Here is an 8,356-nt window from a genome sequence, read left to right on the forward strand (position 1 = left end):
TGTGAAATATCTCATTGGAAAAACAACTGGCCTGGAAAATAGATCCAGGAGAGACAATTTAAAAATTATGGGACTACCTGAAAGCCATGATCAAAAGAAGAGCCTAGACATCATCTTTCATGAAATTATCAAGGAAAACTGCCCTGAGATTCTAGAACCAGAGGGCAAAATAAATATTCAAGGAATCCATAGAACACCGCCTGAAAGAGATCCAAAAAGAGAAACTCCTAGGAACATTGTGGCCAAATTCCAGAGTTCCCAGGTCAAGGAGAAAATATTGCAAGCAGCTAGAAAGAAACAATTCAAGTATTGTGGAAATACAATCAGGATAACACAAGATCTAGCAGCTTCTACATTAAGGGATCGAAGGGCATGGAATAGGATATTCCAGAAGTGAAAGGAACTAGGACTAAAACCAAGAATCACCTACCCAGCAAAACTGAGTATAATACTTCAGGGGAAAAATTGGTCTTTCAATGAAATAGAGGATTTTCAAGCATTCTTGATGAAAAGACCAGAGCTGAAAAGAAAATTTGACTTCCAAACACAAGAATGAAGAGAACCATGAAAAGGTGAACAGCAAGGAGAAGTCATAAGGGACTCTTAGTAAAGTTAAACTGTTTACATTCCTATATGGAAAGACAATATTTGTAACTCTTGAAACATTTCAGTATCTGGGTACTGGGTGGGATTACACACACACATACACATGCAGACACACACACATACATAGAGACAGAGTGCACGGAGTGAATTGAAGAGGATGGGATCATGTCTTAAAAAAAAATGAAATCAAGCAGTGAGAGAGAAAGATATTGGGAGGAGAAAGGGAGAAATTGAATGGGGCAAATTATCTCTCATAAAAGAAGCAAGCAAAAGACTCATTAGTGGAGGGATAAAGAGGGGAGGTGAGAGAAAAACATGAAGTCTACTCTCATCACATTCCACTAAAGGAAAGAATAAAATGCACACTCATTTTGGTATGAAAACTTATCTTACAATACAGGAAAGTGGGGGATAAGGGGATAAGCAGGGTGGGGGGGATGATAGAAGGGAGGGCATGGGGAGGAGAGTGCAATTTGAGGTCGACACTCATGGGGAGGGATAGGATCAAAAGAGAATAGAAGTAATGGAGGACAGGATAGGATGGAGGGAAATATAGTTAGTCCTATACAACACAACTATTATGGAAGTCATTTGCAAAACTACACAGATTTGGCCTATATTGAATTGCTTGCCTTCCAAAGGGAAGGGGTGGAGAGGGAGGGAGGTAAAGAAGTTGGAACTCAAAGTGTTAGGATCAACTGTCGAGTAATGTTCTTGCCACTAGGAAATAAGAAATACAGGTAAAGGGGTAAAGAAAGCTATCTGGCCCTACAGGACAAAAGAGAAGACGGAGACAAGGGCAGAGAGGGATGACAGAAGAGAGAGCAGATTGGTCATAGGGGCAATTAAAATGCTTGGTGTTTGGGGGGGGAGGGGATAAAAGGGGAGAAAATTTGTAACCCAAAATTTTGTGAAAATGAATGTTAAAAGTTAAATAAAAAAAAAAAAAGAAAGTTAAGTGATTTGTCCAAGTTCATACAGGTTATGTTCAGAGTTAGCCAAAATTGGAACCCTGGTCCTTTGTGTATCCCAGCACCCTTTCTACTAATGATGAGGAAGTAGAAACAATAATACATAACAAATGATTGGATCTGAAGAGCTCTCTCTTCAGGGGGATGGAGAGAGAGAGAGAGAGAGAGAGAGAGAGAGAGAGAGAGAGAGAGAGAGAGAGAGAGAGAGAGAGAGATCTTGAGTTTATAAACGTGGGTGACTGGGAGGACAGTGATAAAATGGGTGCTATCAAATGGTAAATAAGGATCCCTTCAGGCTACATGTTGACAGTTTTAAAATGTAATATTATCTGTTTCACTGTGTTTTTACTTTATTAAATATTTCCCCATTTTACATTTTTTTACAGTGTCCAATTACACGTTAATCTGATTTGGGCAGTACTTAGGAGTGCTGTGGGCCGGTAGCCCTGTTCCTGATAGATAGCTCTGTTCCTGATAGCCCTGTTCCTGATAGCTCTGTTCCATAGCACCATGTTGACTGGTTACCAATTAGCTGTTTTAAGTCTTAGGTGGGGGTTACAAAAATTGTTCAGTGTGACTTTCATGAATCCATTGGAGTAATTTTTTGAAAGCCAGATTTTTCCAATTCATACAATTGCTCCTAGAAAAGGGAGAGTACATTTTGTTCTGTGACCATGGTTGCTTCTTTCCTTTTGTGCTCCGTCATCCATCTAATGGCGTTTCACTGTATCATTTCTCTTGCAAATGCAGCATTGTTTAGGTTGTCAGCTGGAATGAAGACGTGTAATTTTCCTGGTGCTTGAATATTTCCCATGTGCCTGTGCAAATATTGTGTTATATAGTCATGCTGGGATGGAGTTGTTCATAGTGATGCGGGATGCAGAGACAAGGCTAAAAAAAAAACGTTTGCCTCCCCATGATTGGAACAGCCAGAATGTCTTTAAATGACCTGATTCCAACTCTGAGTGCAGGACTCAGGGCTTTAGCTGGGTGACAGATACAGATGTGACAGGTCTTCAGAGCTCCTCAAGTTCAGAGGCACCAAATATGCAGCTCATGGGCATGTGGCCAACAACACTCTGGAGCACGTACCAGCAGGGATACTTTTGTATGGTTTAGCAGCCTCCCATTTCTGTTTGAGTTTGACTCCACTGATCAAGTCCAAAACATACCTGATCAGTAATCCCTCTTGAGCATCCCTAAATTTCTATCTGAATATAGATAACAACAGGGAAATCACAACTTCCTTAGGCCATCCATTCTGTTTTGAGACAACTCTTGCCAGAAGGAAGGTTCTCCTTAAATTGACCTGAAATCGACCTGTCTACAACTTCTGCCCAATGCTCCCACCTTAGTCCTCTGGGTCCAGTCAGAGTCAATATAACCAGTAAGACTGAATATCAAAAATTAGAGGTGGGAGTTTGCTCTCTGTAGAACACAGGATGGTCCTTCAAATACTTGAAGATAGCTATCACATCTTGCCCTCCCAAATCTTCTCTTCTCCAAACTAAACAATCCTTGTCCCTTCAACTGTTCTTCATACAAGTATGATCTTTAAGTGCCTTTGCTGTCCTCATCACACTCCATCCAACTATTCCATCTTGCTTGTGTTCTTCCTAAGATGTTTAACCACTGAGCACATGTGGACCATTCATTCATTCTAAGTGAATTTCTTGACTAGGTCATACTAGGGCTGCTCTCTTTCCATGACATCATGAGAAGTTGCAAAAAGCAAATAAAAATTAGGGGAAAGGAGAGACGGACAAATAAAAGCATCCAAAGACATGCCTCCAAACATCCCTCTCCTCAGACAGGAAGGCTTTTACAAATGTAATAAGAGACAAGAATAATGGCTTAATATTTACAGTATTTGACACACATTATGACACGGGATCTTAGGTACAGACATTCAAGAATTCTTATCCCCATTAGGAAATTAAGGCTCAGGGCCGTGAAGCCACCTCACTGATCTCTCCCCACCCTATGCTGGGGGCAACCATTTCCTCCAGACATTCTCATGGCATTTTGTTTGCATCTTTCTTAAAATTGATGTCATAGAAGCTGGAGTCCTACAGCTGGCAAACTGCCACCTGCTACTCTTCTAATTCCTATGAGTTTATTCAGCAGCACAATAAGTAGAGCACTGGGCATGGATTAAGAAAGATCCAAGTTCGAATCCAACCTCAGCCAGTTACTAGCTGTGTGATCCTGGGCAAACTTCTGTCTGCCTCAGTTTCCTCATCTGTAATTTGGGGATGATAATTATAACACTTCCCTCAAAGAACTGTTCTGAGAATCCAATGTGATGATATTTGTAAAAGTGCTTAGTACAGTGTCCTGCATATAGTAGGCACTTAATAAATGCTTATTCCTTCCTTTATACTGAAGTTCTACTTCTCTACAATACTGACTCTTCTCTGCCCCACTCCTTTCTACTGTTCCCTCAGGGCCTCCAGCTTTATTATTGACAAATTCCCTTTAATTTTAGATATCTTCAGGACTCAGTCAGAAGAAGCCATGAATTCAAATCCAGCCTCAGACACTTACTAGCTGTGTGTCCCTGGACAAGTCACTTAATCTCTGCCTGCCTCAGTTTTCTCAGCTGTAAAATGGAGATAGTAATAGCACCTATTTCAGAGGATTGTTGTGAAAATCAAATGAGCTAATACATGAAAAGCACTTTGCAAATGTTAAAGAGGGTTATAGAAATCTGCTCTATTATCGTCTCACCCTCTTTCCATCTTCTTATATTCACAAAAACCTGACTTTCTCTGTATGATGCCTTATCTTTGGTCACACTTTCCAATGCTCCAGCCAAAATTCTTCCTTCTACAGGAAGCCCTCCCTGATTCCCCTTTTAATTCTAGCGCCTTTTCTCTGTTGATTTTCTCCTATTTATGCTGTCTATAGCTTGTTGCCACAGAGTTGTTTCCATGTTGGCTCCCCTATTAGACTGTGAGATCCTTGAGTGCAAGGACTGTCTTTTGCCTTTCTTTGTATCCCCAGCACTTAACACAGTGCCTGGCACTTATAATGTCTACTGACTGACTGCGATTTTCAGACCCCTCCATCCCCTTTGCTAATACCACTCAGCAACCTCTCTTTTATGGTCAACCCCATTGGTTAATATTACCCCATCCAGATCCTTGTGGCTGATATCTACCAACCCCCAGGTCACTCTCCTTTCTTTCAGTACCTGCCCCACAAGTACCTCCTTTCTACCATAAACATTGCTGTCTTACTTGGGGACTTCAATATTTATGGTGATTATTGCCCTCCCCCAAGTCATCAATCTCCTTGAATCCCATGACCTTTATCTCCCATATACCTCAGCTACTCACATGGTGATCTCATTTATACCTCTTATATATGGAACACAAAGTGACAAAGGTTAGCCAGTTACATCACTGATCCCAGAACACCATAACAGATAAAAATAATAATGGAAAATTTGAAATATTGCAAGAATTACCAAAATGTGACAGAGAGATGATGCTGTTGGAAAAATGACCCTGATAAACTTGCCAAACTCAGGGTTGCCACAAACCTTCAATAAGGAGGTATGCCTGTAAAGGGGCTGTTCTGATATATGATAATGAGTGTATGATGAGAAAAAATGACAACAATTATCTATTGGGACAGATAATTTATAGACATTTGGAGAGGAGCAGGAGAAAGAAAATACCTGCACGTCTCAGCAAAGAGGGACATGACTTAACACAGCTTAATGACTACAATTACATGTATTAACACAGCTTAATGACTACAAATCTGAACCTGTGTTCAGATGCTGCGTTAATCTATTCCAGTAGTCTTGGGTTTTAAAGGAGGTTTACAAGAAACAAATAAAAATTTGTAACATGTAATGCAAGAGGCCTTTGTTTTGGCCCACTTTAACCAATATAGGGTCTGTTTTGAGAAAATTAGAAGTGGAAGTAGGAATGATTAAGAATATGACCAGGGATGTAGATGGAGCGTTGGGATGGATAGTTTTGAGGTCATGACAAGAGAAAATGGGCAATATTAGCAAGGATCTTATAAGAAGTTGTTATTGCACTTGGTTTACCCAAGTTTCACCAAGCTCATATTACTCCTTCCTAGGTGAGATGTGAAATATCTGGGTCCTTCAGTTCTTCTACACCAGAGGTGTCAAACACATAGGCTGAGGGCTACATGAGGCCCATAACACACCTGAGTGCTGCTCAAACCAGATTAAAATTTAATTGAGAAATATAGTATTTAACAAAATAAGTAAAAACACAATAAAACATAGATAATGTTAAAATGTGATTTTCTTGATCAGGATGCACCTGCAAGGATCCTTGTGAATAATTTAGTAGCTTCCATTTCTATTCGAATTTGACACCACTGTTCCACACCAAGGCAGCACCCCAAGATAGGTAAGGGCCACATGTTTGGGTGTGGGCACAGTTCTTGCTCAGATACATTTAATTGGTTTCCTATCTCTAATATCACAGGCAGAAAAACACTGAGGGCTGGCCAACAAACAAAATAAGAAAGTAAAAGGTATAGAAGTTTCCAAAAGGCGGGGGGAGGTCAGGAGAAAGAGATGGATCCAAAACAGAGGGAGAGTACAGTTAATGAGCTCTGAGAAGCCTCCAAAAAACTTTTTTGAGGACTTATCAAAGACCCTAAGTTGAAATGAGGTTGTACTAGGCAGCAATGAGAGCTGATCCTACTTGCTGGAACTAAGTACTCAGTAGATACACAACTGTAGTCTATTTCATTACTTTATGCCTGTGGTTTAATACAGGAGGTATTAGAGAGAAGGCACAGTAGGAAAAGGGTTCCAGAGCTGACAAAGGTTAATATCTCTTTCTACTTTTGCCTTTGATCCCATCCCCTACCTATCTTTTCTGAGAACTTGTACCTTTGATCATTCCTTCCCTCTCATCTTAAAGCTGTCCCTACCTGCTAACTGCAGACATGCTTAGGGGTTATTGACTTGTTATGCCCTCAAAGTCCTAGAAAAAGCTATCTGTTCTCCTTCCACTTCTATTTTCACTTCCTCATCACTCAATTTCTTAACTCTTTGAAATCTGGCTACTAAACCCACTACTAGACTGCAGCTGTTCTCTCCAAGGTTACCCACGACCTCTTAGCTGCTCGGTCCAGTGACCTTTTCTCTGTTCTCATCTTCCTTGATATCTCGGCAGATTTTGGCCATAAGTGACCAGCCCTTCCTTGTGAAATTCTCTGCCCCTTTGGCTTCTGTGATGCTGCTCTTTTCTTGTATTCCTACCTGGCCTGCCTGCTTTCTCTCCATCTACTTGGATGGATCAACAGGCCTCTCCTCTGCCACTAGAGTGGAAGTGGAACCCAGGGCTCTCTTCTGGGTCCTCTTTGTTTTCTACTCTGTTTCCCTTCCTGATTTCATCCTCTTGCAGGGAGTCAGCCATTGTTACATCTTGATGATTGTCAGTTTTATCCAACCCTCATCTCTCCTGAATTTGTCTCCTATTTCCAATGGCCTGCTGTATAGATTCTTGGCTATCCCATAGAACTTTCAAGATATCCAAAATGGAACTGATCATCTTTCTTCCTACTGTCCCTACTCCAGACTTTAGACTGACTACCAAACTGAAGGTCTACAGAGCTGCAGTGCTAACCTCATTGTTGTATGCCTGTGAAACATGGACAGTCTACCAGCACCATGCCAGAAAACTGAATTGCTTCCATGTGAACTGTCTTAGGAAGATTCTGAAGATCACCTGGCAGGATAAGGTACCAGACACTGAGCTCTTGCTTGAACTAAACTGCCAAACATCCAAACTATGCTTCAGGGAGCGTAACTCCAATGGGCTGGCCATGTTGTTCAAATGCAAAATGTACGCTTGCCAAAAAGACTATTTTATGGAGAACTCACATGGGGCAGGTGATCACATGGGGTTCAGAAAAAGTGATACAAGGACACTCTCAAAGTCTCTCTCAAGAACTTTGGATTTGATTGTGCAACATGGGAGACACTGGCACAGGATCACTCAGCATGGCGTGCCCACATCGGAAAGGGTGCTGTGCTCTATGAGCAAAGCAGAATTGAGACAGCACAAAGTAACTAGAGGATGCACAAATTTGGAGTAACCACTCCAAATGCTCACATGGAGTATCTGTGCCCAACCTGTGGTAGAGCATTCCTAGCTCGCATCGGTCTGATCAGCCACAGCTGGACACATTGAAACTTCACTTTATCATGGTGATGTCATTTTGGTCCTCTTTGAAGATGAAGGACAACAACCAACCAACTCCAGACTTACCTATTAAAGGGACCATTGTTCTCCAAATAATTGAGATACCACCAAACCTCAGAGTCAATCTTGACTTTCCCTTTTCCTCTCAACATCTCTCCCTGTAGCCAATCAGTTCCCAAGTGTCATTAGTTGATTCGACCTTTACAAACATCTGTCTCATTTCTCCCTTTCACATGATCCAGGCCTTCATAACCCCTCTCCTAGACCAGTATCCCTCCCTTCTAGTGTCTCTCCTCTACAATCTGCCCTTCACACTGACAAAATAACCTTTCTAAGCCATGGACTCATGATGACCATGTTACTACTTTGCTCTAAAATCATCATTGACTACCTATTACCTCTATGAGAAAATCAAGATTTCTCATGCTGGAACTCAAGGCCCCTTAGAATCTGGTTCTAACCTGCAGTACTTTTCCATCCTTCTCTTACATGACTGCCCTTTATTCCTCTGTGTTCCAGTCAAACTGTTTTCTGCACTCACCATTCCCTCTCCAGACGTGGTAGATTTGC

This window comes from Notamacropus eugenii, chromosome X, assembly GCF_028372415.1.
Source record: "Notamacropus eugenii isolate mMacEug1 chromosome X, mMacEug1.pri_v2, whole genome shotgun sequence".
Lineage (NCBI taxonomy): Eukaryota > Metazoa > Chordata > Mammalia > Diprotodontia > Macropodidae > Notamacropus > Notamacropus eugenii.